This window comes from Electrophorus electricus, chromosome 13 (assembly GCF_041902795.1).
Source record: "Electrophorus electricus isolate QZ-2024a chromosome 13, ASM4190279v1, whole genome shotgun sequence".
NCBI classification, from domain to species: domain Eukaryota; kingdom Metazoa; phylum Chordata; class Actinopteri; order Gymnotiformes; family Gymnotidae; genus Electrophorus; species Electrophorus electricus.
The window spans coordinates 20,290,197-20,305,812 of NC_137509.1; the positions used below are offsets into that span (position 1 = coordinate 20,290,197).

At 36.9% G+C, this 15,616-nt stretch overlaps 19 pseudogenes; all 19 read left to right on the forward strand.

The window, feature by feature from the left end:
* The first annotated feature begins 329 nt into the window (after positions 1–329).
* On the forward strand, positions 330–448 carry LOC145647238 (5S ribosomal RNA; annotated as a pseudogene).
* A 790-nt stretch (positions 449–1,238) lies between these two features.
* On the forward strand, positions 1,239–1,357 carry LOC145647848 (5S ribosomal RNA; annotated as a pseudogene).
* Positions 1,358–2,150: 793 nt separating this feature from the next.
* Positions 2,151–2,269, forward strand: LOC145644552 (5S ribosomal RNA; annotated as a pseudogene).
* A 353-nt stretch (positions 2,270–2,622) lies between these two features.
* On the forward strand, positions 2,623–2,741 carry LOC145648960 (5S ribosomal RNA; annotated as a pseudogene).
* A 1,228-nt stretch (positions 2,742–3,969) lies between these two features.
* Positions 3,970–4,088, forward strand: LOC145647239 (5S ribosomal RNA; annotated as a pseudogene).
* A 790-nt stretch (positions 4,089–4,878) lies between these two features.
* LOC145647849 (5S ribosomal RNA) lies at positions 4,879–4,997 on the forward strand (annotated as a pseudogene).
* Positions 4,998–5,790: 793 nt separating this feature from the next.
* Positions 5,791–5,909, forward strand: LOC145644553 (5S ribosomal RNA; annotated as a pseudogene).
* Positions 5,910–6,262: 353 nt separating this feature from the next.
* LOC145648961 (5S ribosomal RNA) lies at positions 6,263–6,381 on the forward strand (annotated as a pseudogene).
* Positions 6,382–7,609: 1,228 nt separating this feature from the next.
* LOC145647895 (5S ribosomal RNA) lies at positions 7,610–7,728 on the forward strand (annotated as a pseudogene).
* Positions 7,729–8,081: 353 nt separating this feature from the next.
* On the forward strand, positions 8,082–8,200 carry LOC145649872 (5S ribosomal RNA; annotated as a pseudogene).
* A 571-nt stretch (positions 8,201–8,771) lies between these two features.
* On the forward strand, positions 8,772–8,890 carry LOC145649096 (5S ribosomal RNA; annotated as a pseudogene).
* Positions 8,891–9,680: 790 nt separating this feature from the next.
* On the forward strand, positions 9,681–9,799 carry LOC145650472 (5S ribosomal RNA; annotated as a pseudogene).
* A 352-nt stretch (positions 9,800–10,151) lies between these two features.
* Positions 10,152–10,270, forward strand: LOC145647240 (5S ribosomal RNA; annotated as a pseudogene).
* Positions 10,271–11,060: 790 nt separating this feature from the next.
* LOC145647850 (5S ribosomal RNA) lies at positions 11,061–11,179 on the forward strand (annotated as a pseudogene).
* A 793-nt stretch (positions 11,180–11,972) lies between these two features.
* LOC145643657 (5S ribosomal RNA) lies at positions 11,973–12,091 on the forward strand (annotated as a pseudogene).
* A 792-nt stretch (positions 12,092–12,883) lies between these two features.
* Positions 12,884–13,002, forward strand: LOC145648751 (5S ribosomal RNA; annotated as a pseudogene).
* A 790-nt stretch (positions 13,003–13,792) lies between these two features.
* LOC145649692 (5S ribosomal RNA) lies at positions 13,793–13,911 on the forward strand (annotated as a pseudogene).
* Positions 13,912–14,262: 351 nt separating this feature from the next.
* On the forward strand, positions 14,263–14,381 carry LOC145649097 (5S ribosomal RNA; annotated as a pseudogene).
* Positions 14,382–15,171: 790 nt separating this feature from the next.
* LOC145649818 (5S ribosomal RNA) lies at positions 15,172–15,290 on the forward strand (annotated as a pseudogene).
* Positions 15,291–15,616: the final 326 nt, after the last annotated feature.

The following is a 15,616-nucleotide window of genomic DNA, read 5'->3' on the forward strand; positions in this document are numbered from 1 at the left end:
TTTCAAGCTGACATGCTCAAATGTGAAGTGCAGTGATTAATAAAAAAAACTATCTGTTAGCACCTGGGAATAGCAGATGCTGTAAGTTTTTTTTGCATCACTTTCATTTACTCTCCAACTCACATGCCTGAATGTGAAGTGCAGTGATTCATCAAAAAACTGTCTGTTAGTGCCTCCGTATACCAGATGTTGTAAGCTTTTATTGCATCATTTAATTTACATTCAAGATAACATTCTAGAATGTCAAGTGCAGGGATTAATAAAAAAAATTGTCAGATTGGTCTTTGATCATATTTGCTATTATTAGGCAATTTGAGTAAGTGTTTAAGGCTTACGGCCACACCAGCTTGAGAACGCCCAATCTCATCTGACCTTGGAAGCTAAACAAGTTTGGGCCTGGATAGTACTGAGGTGGGACCCTACCTAGGAATACCAGGTGCTGTAAGCTTTTCTTGCATCACTTTAATTTACTTTCAAGCTGACATGCTCAAATGTGAAGTGCAGTGATTAATAAAAAAAACTATCTGTTAGCACCTGGGAATAGCAGATGCTGTAAGTTTTTTTTGCATCACTTTCATTTACTCTCCAACTCACATGCCTGAATGTGAAGTGCAGTTATTCATCAAAAACTATCTGTTAGCACCTTGGACTACGAGATGCTGTAAGCTTCTCTTGAATCACTTTAATTTACTGTCAAGATGACATGCTAGGATGTGAAATGCAGTGATTTATTAAAAAAACTATCTGTTAGCACCTGGGAATAGCAGATGCTGTAAGTTTTTGTTGCATCACTTTACTTTAATCTGCAACTGACAAGCTTGTATGTGAAGTGTACAGATTAAATAGAAATATTTTAGTACCAGGGAATAGCAGGTGCTGTAAGATTGTATTGCATCCCTTTAATTTATGTTCAAGCTATCATGTTCAAATTTGAAGTGCAGTGAATAATTAACTCAAACTATCTGTTAGCACCTGGGAATAGCAGATGCTGTAAGTTTTTTTTGCATCACTTTCATTTACTCTCCAACTCACATGCCTGAATGTGAAGTGCAGTGATTCATCAAAAAACTGTCTGTTAGTGCCTCCGTATACCAGATGTTGTAAGCTTTTATTGCATCATTTAATTTACATTCAAGATAACATTCTAGAATGTCAAGTGCAGGGATTAATAAAAAAAATTGTCAGATTGGTCTTTGATCATATTTGCTATGATTAGGCAATTTGAGTAAGTGTTTAAGGCTTACGGCCACACCAGCTTGAGAACGTCCAATCTCATCTGACCTTGGAAGCTAAGCAAGTTTGGGCCTGGATAGTACTGAGGTGGGACTCTACCTAGGAATACCAGGTGCTGTAAGCTCTTCTTGCATCACTTTAATTTACTTTCAAGCTGACATGCTCAAATGTGAAGTGCAGTGATTAATAAAAAAAAACTATCTGTTAGCACCTGGGAATAGCCGATGCTGTAAGTTTTTTTTGCATCACTTTCATTTACTCTCCAACTCACATGCCTGAATGTGAAGTGCAGTTATTCATCAAAAATCTATCTGTTAGCACCTTGGACTACGAGATGCTGTTAAGCTTCTCTTGCATCACTTTAATTTACTTTCAAGATGACATGCTAGGATGTGAAGTGCAGTGATTAATTAAAAAAACTATCTGTTAGCACCTGGGAATAGCAGATGCTGTAAGTTTTTGTTGCATCACTTTACTCTAATCTGCAACTGACAAGCTTGTATGTGAAGTGTACAGATTAAATAGAAATCTTTTAGTACCAGGGAATAGCAGGTGCTGTAAGACTGTATTCCATCCCTTTAATTTATGTTCAAGCTATCATGTTCAAATTTGAAGTGCAGTGAATAATTAACTCAAACTATCTGTTAGCACCTGGGAATAGCAGATGCTGTAAGTTTTTTTTGCATCACTTTCATTTACTCTCCAACTCACATGCCTGAATGTGAAGTGCAGTGATTCATCAAAAAACTGTCTGTTAGTGCCTCCGTATACCAGATGTTGTAAGCTTTTATTGCATCATTTAATTTACATTCAAGATAACATTCTAGAATGTCAAGTGCAGGGATTAATAAAAAAAATTGTCAGATTGGTCTTTGATCATATTTGCTATGATTAGGCAATTTGAGTAAGTGTTTAAGGCTTACGGCCACACCAGCTTGAGAAAGTGCAATCTCATTTGACCTTGGAAGCTAAGCAAGTTTGGGCCTGGATAGTACTGAGGTGGGACTCTACCTAGGAATACCAGGTGCTGTTAGCTTTTCTTGCATCACTTTAATTTACTTTCAAGCTGACATGCTCAAATGTGAAGTGCAGTGATTAATAAAAAAAAACTATCTGTTAGCACCTGGGAATAGCCGATGCTGTAAGTTTTTTTTGCATCACTTTCATTTACTCTCCAACTCACATGCCTGAATGTGAAGTGCAGTGATTCATCAAAAAACTGTCTGTTAGTGCCTCCGTATACCAGATGTTGTAAGCTTTTATTGCATCATTTAATTTACATTCAAGATAACATTCTAGAATGTCAATTGCAGGGATTAATAAAAAAAATTGTCAGATTGGTCTTTGATCATATTTGCTATGATTAGGCAAATTGAGTAAGCGTTTAAGGCTTACGGCCACACCAGCTTGAGCATGCCCAATCTCATCTGACCTTGGAAGCTAAGCAAGTTTGGGCCTGGATAGTACTGAAGTGGGACCCTACCTAGGAATACCAGGTGCTGTAAGCTTTTCTTGCATCACTTTAATTTACTTTCAAGCTGACATGCTCAAATGTGAAGTGCAGTGATTAATAAAAAAAACTATCTGTTAGCACCTGGGAATAGCAGATGCTATAAGTTTTTCTTGCATCACTTTCATTTACTCTCCAACTCACATGCCTGAATGTGAAGTGCAGTGATTCATCAAAAACTATCTGTTAGCACCTTGGACTACGAGATGCTGTAAGCTTCTCTTGAATCACTTTAATTTACTGTCAAGATGACATGCTAGGATGTGAAATGCAGTGATTAATTAAAAAAACTATCTGTTAGCACCTGGGAATAGCAGATGCTGTAAGTTTTTGTTGCATCACTTTACTTTAATCTGCAACTGACAAGATTGTATGTGAAGTGTACAGATTAAATAGAAATATTTTAGTACCAGGGAATAGCAGGTGCTGTAAGATTGTATTGCATCCCTTTAATTTATGTTCAATCTATCATGTTCAAATTTGAAGTGCAGTGAATAATTAACTCAAACTATCTGTTAGCACCTGGGAATAGCCGATGCTGTAAGTTTTTTTTGCATCACTTTCATTTACTCTCCAACTCACATGCCTGAATGTGAAGTGCAGTGATTCATCAAAAACTATCTGTTAGCACCTTGGACTACGAGATGCTGTAAGCTTCTCTTGAATCACTTTAATTTACTGTCAAGATGACATGCTAGGATGTGAAATGCAGTGATTAATTAAAAAAACTATCTGTTAGCACCTGGGAATAGCAGATGCTGTAAGTTTTTGTTGCATCACTTTACTTTAATCTGCAACTGACAAGCTTGTATGTGAAGTGTACAGATTAAATAGAAATATTTTAGTACCAGGGAATAGCAGGTGCTGTAAGATTGTATTGCATCCCTTTAATTTATGTTCAAGCTATCATGTTCAAATTTGAAGTGCAGTGAATAATTAACTCAAACTATCTGTTAGCACCTGGGAATAGCAGATGCTGTAAGTTTTTTTTGCATCACTTTCATTTACTCTCCAACTCACATGCCTGAATGTGAAGTGCAGTGATTCATCAAAAAACTGTCTGTTAGTGCCTCCGTATACCAGATGTTGTAAGCTTTTATTGCATCATTTAATTTACATTCAAGATAACATTCTAGAATGTCAAGTGCAGGGATTAATAAAAAAAATTGTCAGATTGGTCTTTGATCATATTTGCTATTATTAGGCAATTTGAGTAAGTGTTTAAGGCTTACGGCCACACCAGCTTGAGAACGCCCAATCTCATCTGACCTTGGAAGCTAAACAAGTTTGGGCCTGGATAGTACTGAGGTGGGACCCTACCTAGGAATACCAGGTGCTGTAAGCTTTTCTTGCATCACTTTAATTTACTTTCAAGCTGACATGCTCAAATGTGAAGTGCAGTGATTAATAAAAAAAACTATCTGTTAGCACCTGGGAATAGCAGATGCTGTAAGTTTTTTTTGCATCACTTTCATTTACTCTCCAACTCACATGCCTGAATGTGAAGTGCAGTTATTCATCAAAAACTATCTGTTAGCACCTTGGACTATGAGATGCTGTAAGCTTCTCTTGAATCACTTTAATTTACTGTCAAGATGACATGCTAGGATGTGAAATGCAGTGATTAATTAAAAAAACTATCTGTTAGCACCTGGGAATAGCAGATGCTGTAAGTTTTTGTTGCATCACTTTACTTTAATCTGCAACTGACAAGCTTGTATGTGAAGTGTACAGATTAAATAGAAATATTTTAGTACCAGGGAATAGCAGGTGCTGTAAGATTGTATTGCATCCCTTTAATTTATGTTCAAGCTATCATGTTCAAATTTGAAGTGCAGTGAATAATTAACTCAAACTATCTGTTAGCACCTGGGAATAGCAGATGCTGTAAGTTTTTTTTGCATCACTTTCATTTACTCTCCAACTCACATGCCTGAATGTGAAGTGCAGTGATTCATCAAAAAACTGTCTGTTAGTGCCTCCGTATACCAGATGTTGTAAGCTTTTATTGCATCATTTAATTTACATTCAAGATAACATTCTAGAATGTCAAGTGCAGGGATTAATAAAAAAAATTGTCAGATTGGTCTTTGATCATATTTGCTATGATTAGGCAATTTGAGTAAGTGTTTAAGGCTTACGGCCACACCAGCTTGAGAACGTCCAATCTCATCTGACCTTGGAAGCTAAGCAAGTTTGGGCCTGGATAGTACTGAGGTGGGACTCTACCTAGGAATACCAGGTGCTGTAAGCTCTTCTTGCATCACTTTAATTTACTTTCAAGCTGACATGCTCAAATGTGAAGTGCAGTGATTAATAAAAAAAAACTATCTGTTAGCACCTGGGAATAGCCGATGCTGTAAGTTTTTTTTGCATCACTTTCATTTACTCTCCAACTCACATGCCTGAATGTGAAGTGCAGTTATTCATCAAAAATCTATCTGTTAGCACCTTGGACTACGAGATGCTGTTAAGCTTCTCTTGCATCACTTTAATTTACTTTCAAGATGACATGCTAGGATGTGAAGTGCAGTGATTAATTAAAAAAACTATCTGTTAGCACCTGGGAATAGCAGATGCTGTAAGTTTTTGTTGCATCACTTTACTCTAATCTGCAACTGACAAGCTTGTATGTGAAGTGTACAGATTAAATAGAAATCTTTTAGTACCAGGGAATAGCAGGTGCTGTAAGACTGTATTCCATCCCTTTAATTTATGTTCAAGCTATCATGTTCAAATTTGAAGTGCAGTGAATAATTAACTCAAACTATCTGTTAGCACCTGGGAATAGCAGATGCTGTAAGTTTTTTTTGCATCACTTTCATTTACTCTCCAACTCACATGCCTGAATGTGAAGTGCAGTGATTCATCAAAAAACTGTCTGTTAGTGCCTCCGTATACCAGATGTTGTAAGCTTTTATTGCATCATTTAATTTACATTCAAGATAACATTCTAGAATGTCAAGTGCAGGGATTAATAAAAAAAATTGTCAGATTGGTCTTTGATCATATTTGCTATGATTAGGCAATTTGAGTAAGTGTTTAAGGCTTACGGCCACACCAGCTTGAGAAAGTGCAATCTCATTTGACCTTGGAAGCTAAGCAAGTTTGGGCCTGGATAGTACTGAGGTGGGACTCTACCTAGGAATACCAGGTGCTGTTAGCTTTTCTTGCATCACTTTAATTTACTTTCAAGCTGACATGCTCAAATGTGAAGTGCAGTGATTAATAAAAAAAAACTATCTGTTAGCACCTGGGAATAGCCGATGCTGTAAGTTTTTTTTGCATCACTTTCATTTACTCTCCAACTCACATGCCTGAATGTGAAGTGCAGTGATTCATCAAAAAACTGTCTGTTAGTGCCTCCGTATACCAGATGTTGTAAGCTTTTATTGCATCATTTAATTTACATTCAAGATAACATTCTAGAATGTCAATTGCAGGGATTAATAAAAAAAATTGTCAGATTGGTCTTTGATCATATTTGCTATGATTAGGCAAATTGAGTAAGCGTTTAAGGCTTACGGCCACACCAGCTTGAGCATGCCCAATCTCATCTGACCTTGGAAGCTAAGCAAGTTTGGGCCTGGATAGTACTGAAGTGGGACCCTACCTAGGAATACCAGGTGCTGTAAGCTTTTCTTGCATCACTTTAATTTACTTTCAAGCTGACATGCTCAAATGTGAAGTGCAGTGATTAATAAAAAAAACTATCTGTTAGCACCTGGGAATAGCAGATGCTATAAGTTTTTTTTGCATCACTTTCATTTACTCTCCAACTCACATGCCTGAATGTGAAGTGCAGTGATTCATCAAAAACTATCTGTTAGCACCTTGGACTACGAGATGCTGTAAGCTTCTCTTGAATCACTTTAATTTACTGTCAAGATGACATGCTAGGATGTGAAATGCAGTGATTAATTAAAAAAACTATCTGTTAGCACCTGGGAATAGCAGATGCTGTAAGTTTTTGTTGCATCACTTTACTTTAATCTGCAACTGACAAGATTGTATGTGAAGTGTACAGATTAAATAGAAATATTTTAGTACCAGGGAATAGCAGGTGCTGTAAGATTGTATTGCATCCCTTTAATTTATGTTCAATCTATCATGTTCAAATTTGAAGTGCAGTGAATAATTAACTCAAACTATCTGTTAGCACCTGGGAATAGCCGATGCTGTAAGTTTTTTTTGCATCACTTTCATTTACTCTCCAACTCACATGCCTGAATGTGAAGTGCAGTGATTCATCAAAAACTATCTGTTAGCACCTTGGACTACGAGATGCTGTAAGCTTCTCTTGAATCACTTTAATTTACTGTCAAGATGACATGCTAGGATGTGAAATGCAGTGATTAATTAAAAAAACTATCTGTTAGCACCTGGGAATAGCAGATGCTGTAAGTTTTTGTTGCATCACTTTACTTTAATCTGCAACTGACAAGCTTGTATGTGAAGTGTACAGATTAAATAGAAATATTTTAGTACCAGGGAATAGCAGGTGCTGTAAGATTGTATTGCATCCCTTTAATTTATGTTCAAGCTATCATGTTCAAATTTGAAGTGCAGTGAATAATTAACTCAAACTATCTGTTAGCACCTGGGAATAGCAGATGCTGTAAGTTTTTTTTGCATCACTTTCATTTACTCTCCAACTCACATGCCTGAATGTGAAGTGCAGTGATTCATCAAAAAACTGTCTGTTAGTGCCTCCGTATACCAGATGTTGTAAGCTTTTATTGCATCATTTAATTTACATTCAAGATAACATTCTAGAATGTCAAGTGCAGGGATTAATAAAAAAAATTGTCAGATTGGTCTTTGATCATATTTGCTATGATTAGGCAATTTGAGTAAGTGTTTAAGGCTTACGGCCACACCAGCTTGAGAACGCCCAATCTCATCTGACCTTGGAAGCTAAGCAAGTTTGGGCCTGGATAGTACTGAGGTGGGACCCTACCTAGGAATACCAGGTGCTGTTAGCTTTTCTTGCATCACTTTAATTTACTTTCAAGCTGACATGCTCAAATGTGAAGTGCAGTGATTAATAAAAAAAAACTATCTGTTAGCACCTGGGAATAGCCGATGCTGTAAGTTTTTTTTGCATCACTTTCATTTACTCTCCAACTCACATGCCTGAATGTGAAGTGCAGTGATTCATCAAAAAACTGTCTGTTAGTGCCTCCGTATACCAGATGTTGTAAGCTTTTATTGCATCATTTAATTTACATTCAAGATAACATTCTAGAATGTCAATTGCAGGGATTAATAAAAAAAATTGTCAGATTGGTCTTTGATCATATTTGCTATGATTAGGCAAATTGAGTAAGCGTTTAAGGCTTACGGCCACACCAGCTTGAGAATGCCCAATCTCATCTGACCGTGGAAGCTAAGCAAGTTTGGGCCTGGATAGTACTGAGGTGGGACCCTACCTAGGAATACCAGGTGCTGTAAGCTTTTCTTGCATCACTTTAATTTACTTTCAAGCTGACATGCTCAAATGTGAAGTGCAGTGATTAATAAAAAAAACTATCTGTTAGCACCTGGGAATAGCAGATGCTGTAAGTTTTTGTTGCATCACTTTACTTTAATCTGCAACTGACAAGCTTGTATGTGAAGTGTACAGATTACATAGAAATATTTTAGTACCAGGGAATAGCAGGTGCTGTAAGACTGTATTCCATCCCTTTAATTTATGTTCAAGCTATCATGTTCAAATTTGAAGTGCAGTGAATAATTAACTCAAACTATCTGTTAGCACCTGGGAATAGCAGATGCTGTAAGTTTTTTTTGCATCACTTTCATTTACTCTCCAACTCACATGCCTGAATGTGAAGTGCAGTGATTCATCAAAAAACTGTCTGTTAGTGCCTCCGTATACCAGATGTTGTAAGCTTTTATTGCATCATTTAATTTACATTCAAGATAACATTCTAGAATGTCAAGTGCAGGGATTAATAAAAAAAAATTGTCAGATTGGTCTTTGATCATATTTGCTATGATTAGGCAATTTGAGTAAGTGTTTAAGGCTTATGGCCACACCAGCTTGAGAACGCCCAACCTCATCTGACCTTGGAAGCTAAGCAAGTTTGGGCCTGGATAGTACTGAGGTGGGACCCTACCTAGGAATACCAGGTGCTGTAAGCTTTTCTTGCATCACTTTAATTTACTTTCAAGCTGACATGCTCAAATGTGAAGTGCAGTGATTAATAAAAAAAACTATCTGTTAGCACCTGGGAATAGCCGATGCTGTAAGTTTTTTTTGCATCACTTTCATTTACTCTCCAACTCACATGCCTGAATGTGAAGTGCAGTGATTCATCAAAAACTATCTGTTAGCACCTTGGACTACGAGATGCTGTAAGCTTCTCTTGAATCACTTTAATTTATTGTCAAGATGACATGCTAGGATGTGAAATGCAGTGATTAATTAAAAAAACTATCTGTTAGCACCTGGGAATAGCAGATGCTGTAAGTTTTTGTTGCATCACTTTACTTTAATCTGCAACTGACAAGCTTGTATGTGAAGTGTACAGATTAAATAGAAATATTTTAGTACCAGGGAATAGCAGGTGCTGTAAGATTGTATTGCATCCCTTTAATGTATGTTCAAGCTATCATGTTCAAATTTGAAGTGCAGTGAATAATTAACTCAAACTATCTGATAGCACCTGGGAATAGCAGATGCTGTACATTTTTTTTGCATCACTTTCATTTACTCTCCAACTCACATGCCTGAATGTGAAGTGCAGTGATTCATCAAAAAACTGTCTGTTAGTGCCTCCGTATACCAGATGTTGTAAGCTTTTATTGCATCATTTAATTTACATTCAAGATAACATTCTAGAATGTCAAGTGCAGGGATTAATAAAAAAAATTGTCAGATTGGTCTTTGATCATATTTGCTATGATTAGGCAATTTGAGTAAGTGCTTAAGGCTTACGGCCACACCAGCTTGAGAACGCCCAATCTCATCTTACCTTGGAAGGTAAGCAAGTTTGGGCCTGGATAGTACTGAGGTGGGGCTCTACCTAGGAATACCAGGTGCTGTAAGCTTTTCTTGCATCACTTTAATTTACTTTCAAGCTGACATGCTCAAATGTGAAGTGCAGTGATTAATAAAAAAAACTATCTGTTAGCACCTGGGAATAGCAGATGCTGTAAGTTTTTTTTGCATCACTTTCATTTACTCTCCAACTCACATGCCTGAATGTGAAGTGCAGTGATTCATCAAAAAACTGTCTGTTAGTGCCTCCGTATACCAGATGTTGTAAGCTTTTATTGCATCATTTAATTTACATTCAAGATAACATTCTAGAATGTCAAGTGCAGGGATTAATAAAAAAAATTGTCAGATTGGTCTTTGATCATATTTGCTATTATTAGGCAATTTGAGTAAGTGTTTAAGGCTTACGGCCACACCAGCTTGAGAACGCCCAATCTCATCTGACCTTGGAAGCTAAACAAGTTTGGGCCTGGATAGTACTGAGGTGGGACCCTACCTAGGAATACCAGGTGCTGTAAGCTTTTCTTGCATCACTTTAATTTACTTTCAAGCTGACATGCTCAAATGTGAAGTGCAGTGATTAATAAAAAAAACTATCTGTTAGCACCTGGGAATAGCAGATGCTGTAAGTTTTTTTTGCATCACTTTCATTTACTCTCCAACTCACATGCCTGAATGTGAAGTGCAGTTATTCATCAAAAACTATCTGTTAGCACCTTGGACTACGAGATGCTGTAAGCTTCTCTTGAATCACTTTAATTTACTGTCAAGATGACATGCTAGGATGTGAAATGCAGTGATTAATTAAAAAAACTATCTGTTAGCACCTGGGAATAGCAGATGCTGTAAGTTTTTGTTGCATCACTTTACTTTAATCTGCAACTGACAAGCTTGTATGTGAAGTGTACAGATTAAATAGAAATATTTTAGTACCAGGGAATAGCAGGTGCTGTAAGATTGTATTGCATCCCTTTAATTTATGTTCAAGCTATCATGTTCAAATTTGAAGTGCAGTGAATAATTAACTCAAACTATCTGTTAGCACCTGGGAATAGCAGATGCTGTAAGTTTTTTTTGCATCACTTTCATTTACTCTCCAACTCACATGCCTGAATGTGAAGTGCAGTGATTCATCAAAAAACTGTCTGTTAGTGCCTCCGTATACCAGATGTTGTAAGCTTTTATTGCATCATTTAATTTACATTCAAGATAACATTCTAGAATGTCAAGTGCAGGGATTAATAAAAAAAATTGTCAGATTGGTCTTTGATCATATTTGCTATGATTAGGCAATTTGAGTAAGTGTTTAAGGCTTACGGCCACACCAGCTTGAGAACGTCCAATCTCATCTGACCTTGGAAGCTAAGCAAGTTTGGGCCTGGATAGTACTGAGGTGGGACTCTACCTAGGAATACCAGGTGCTGTAAGCTCTTCTTGCATCACTTTAATTTACTTTCAAGCTGACATGCTCAAATGTGAAGTGCAGTGATTAATAAAAAAAAACTATCTGTTAGCACCTGGGAATAGCCGATGCTGTAAGTTTTTTTTGCATCACTTTCATTTACTCTCCAACTCACATGCCTGAATGTGAAGTGCAGTTATTCATCAAAAATCTATCTGTTAGCACCTTGGACTACGAGATGCTGTTAAGCTTCTCTTGCATCACTTTAATTTACTTTCAAGATGACATGCTAGGATGTGAAGTGCAGTGATTAATTAAAAAAACTATCTGTTAGCACCTGGGAATAGCAGATGCTGTAAGTTTTTGTTGCATCACTTTACTCTAATCTGCAACTGACAAGCTTGTATGTGAAGTGTACAGATTAAATAGAAATCTTTTAGTACCAGGGAATAGCAGGTGCTGTAAGACTGTATTCCATCCCTTTAATTTATGTTCAAGCTATCATGTTCAAATTTGAAGTGCAGTGAATAATTAACTCAAACTATCTGTTAGCACCTGGGAATAGCAGATGCTGTAAGTTTTTTTTGCATCACTTTCATTTACTCTCCAACTCACATGCCTGAATGTGAAGTGCAGTGATTCATCAAAAAACTGTCTGTTAGTGCCTCCGTATACCAGATGTTGTAAGCTTTTATTGCATCATTTAATTTACATTCAAGATAACATTCTAGAATGTCAAGTGCAGGGATTAATAAAAAAAATTGTCAGATTGGTCTTTGATCATATTTGCTATGATTAGGCAATTTGAGTAAGTGTTTAAGGCTTACGGCCACACCAGCTTGAGAAAGTGCAATCTCATTTGACCTTGGAAGCTAAGCAAGTTTGGGCCTGGATAGTACTGAGGTGGGACTCTACCTAGGAATACCAGGTGCTGTAAGCTCTTCTTGCATCACTTTAATTTACTTTCAAGCTGACATGCTCAAATGTGAAGTGCAGTGATTAATAAAAAAAAACTATCTGTTAGCACCTGGGAATAGCCGATGCTGTAAGTTTTTTTTGCATCACTTTCATTTACTCTCCAACTCACATGCCTGAATGTGAAGTGCAGTTATTCATCAAAAATCTATCTGTTAGCACCTTGGACTACGAGATGCTGTAAGCTTCTCTTGCATCACTTTAATTTACTTTCAAGATGACATGCTAGGATGTGAAGTGCAGTGATTAATTAAAAAAACTATCTGTTAGCACCTGGGAATAGCAGATGCTGTAAGTTTTTGTTGAATCACTTAAATTTAATCTGCAACTGACAAGCTTGTATGTGAAGTGTACAGATTAAATAGAAATATTTTAGTACCAGGGAATAGCAGGTGCTGTAAGACTGTATTCCATCCCTTTAATTTATGTTCAAGCTATCATGTTCAAATTTGAAGTGCAGTGAATAATTAACTCAAACTATCTGTTAGCACCTCGGAATAGCAGATGCTGTAAGTTTTCTTTGCATCACTTTCATTTACTCTCCAACTCACATGCCTGAATGTGAAGTGCAGTGATTCATCAAAAAACTGTCTGTTAGTGCCTCCGTATACCAGATGTTGTAAGCTTTTATTGCATCATTTAATTTACATTCAAGATAACAGTCTAGAATGTCAAGTGCAGAGATTAATAAAAAAAATTGTCAGATTGGTCTTTGATCATATTTGCTATGATTAGGCAATTTGAGTAAGCGTATAAGGTTTACGGCCACACCAGCTTGAGAACGCCCAATCTCATCTGACCTTGAAAGCTAAGCAAGTTTGGGCCTGGATAGTACTGAGGTGGGACCCTACCTAGGAATACCAGGTGCTGTAAGCTTTTCTTGCATCACTTTAATTTACTTTCAAGCTGACATGCTCAAATGTGAAGTGCAGTGATTAATAAAAAAAACTATCTGTTAGCACCTGGGAATAGCCGATGCTGTAAGTTTTTTTTGCATCACTTTCATTTACTCTCCAACTCACATGCCTGAATGTGAAGTGCAGTGATTCATCAAAAACTATCTGTTAGCACCTTGGACTACGAGATGCTGTAAGCTTCTCTTGAATCACTTTAATTTATTGTCAAGATGACATGCTAGGATGTGAAATGCAGTGATTAATTAAAAAAACTATCTGTTAGCACCTGGGAATAGCAGATGCTGTAAGTTTTTGTTGCATCACTTTACTTTAATCTGCAACTGACAAGCTTGTATGTGAAGTGTACAGATTAAATAGAAATATTTTAGTACCAGGGAATAGCAGGTGCTGTAAGATTGTATTGCATCCCTTTAATGTATGTTCAAGCTATCATGTTCAAATTTGAAGTGCAGTGAATAATTAACTCAAACTATCTGATAGCACCTGGGAATAGCAGATGCTGTACATTTTTTTTGCATCACTTTCATTTACTCTCCAACTCACATGCCTGAATGTGAAGTGCAGTGATTCATCAAAAAACTGTCTGTTAGTGCCTCCGTATACCAGATGTTGTAAGCTTTTATTGCATCATTTAATTTACATTCAAGATAACATTCTAGAATGTCAAGTGCAGGGATTAATAAAAAAAATTGTCAGATTGGTCTTTGATCATATTTGCTATGATTAGGCAATTTGAGTAAGTGTTTAAGGCTTACGGCCACACCAGCTTGAGAACGTCCAATCTCATGTGACCTTGGAAGCTAAGCAAGTTTGGGCCTGGATAGTACTGAGGTGGGACTCTATCTAGGAATACCAGGTGCTGTAAGCTCTTCTTGCATCACTTTAATTTACTTTCAAGCTGACATGCTCAAATGTGAAGTGCAGTGATTAATAAAAAAACTATCTGTTAGCACCTGGGAATAGCCGATGCTGTAAGTTTTTTTTGCATCACTTTCATTTACTCTCCAACTCACATGCCTGAATGTGAAGTGCAGTGATTCATCAAAAAACTGTCTGTTAGTGCCTCCGTATACCAGATGTTGTAAGCTTTTATTGCATCATTTAATTTACATTCAAGATAACATTCTAGAATGTCAAGTGCAGGGATTAATAAAAAAAATTGTCAGATTGGTCTTTGATCATATTTGCTATGATTAGGCAATTTGAGTAAGTGTTTAAGGCTTATGGCCACACCAGCTTGAGAACGCCCAACCTCATCTGACCTTGGAAGCTAAGCAAGTTTGGGCCTGGATAGTACTGAGGTGGGACCCTACCTAGGAATACCAGGTGCTGTAAGCTTTTCTTGCATCACTTTAATTTACTTTCAAGCTGACATGCTCAAATGTGAAGTGCAGTGATTAATAAAAAAAACTATCTGTTAGCACCTGGGAATAGCCGATGCTGTAAGTTTTTTTTGCATCACTTTCATTTACTCTCCAACTCACATGCCTGAATGTGAAGTGCAGTGATTCATCAAAAACTATCTGTTAGCACCTTGGACTACGAGATGCTGTAAGCTTCTCTTGAATCACTTTAATTTATTGTCAAGATGACATGCTAGGATGTGAAATGCAGTGATTAATTAAAAAAACTATCTGTTAGCACCTGGGAATAGCAGATGCTGTAAGTTTTTGTTGCATCACTTTACTTTAATCTGCAACTGACAAGCTTGTATGTGAAGTGTACAGATTAAATAGAAATATTTTAGTACCAGGGAATAGCAGGTGCTGTAAGATTGTATTGCATCCCTTTAATGTATGTTCAAGCTATCATGTTCAAATTTGAAGTGCAGTGAATAATTAACTCAAACTATCTGATAGCACCTGGGAATAGCAGATGCTGTACATTTTTTTTGCATCACTTTCATTTACTCTCCAACTCACATGCCTGAATGTGAAGTGCAGTGATTCATCAAAAAACTGTCTGTTAGTGCCTCCGTATACCAGATGTTGTAAGCTTTTATTGCATCATTTAATTTACATTCAAGATAACATTCTAGAATGTCAAGTGCAGGGATTAATAAAAAAAATTGTCAGATTGGTCTTTGATCATATTTGCTATGATTAGGCAATTTGAGTAAGTGCTTAAGGCTTACGGCCACACCAGCTTGAGAACGCCCAATCTCATCTTACCTTGGAAGCTAAGCAAGTTTGGGCCTGGATAGTACTGAGGTGGGGCTCTACCTAGGAATACCAGGTGCTGTAAGCTTTTCTTGCATCACTTTAATTTACTTTCAAGCTGACATGCTCAAATGTGAAGTGCAGTGATTAATAAAAAAAAACTATCTGTTAGCACCTGGGAATAGCCGATGCTGTAAGTTTTTTTTGCATCACTTTCAATTACTCTCCAACTCACATGCCTGAATGTGAAGTGCAGTGATTAATCAAAAAACTGTCTGTTAGTGCCTCCGTATACCAGATGTTGTAAGCTTTTATTGCATCATTTAATTTACATTCAAGATAACATTCTAGAATGTCAAGTGCAGGGATTAATAAAAAAAATTGTCAGATTGGTCTTTGATCATATTTGCTATG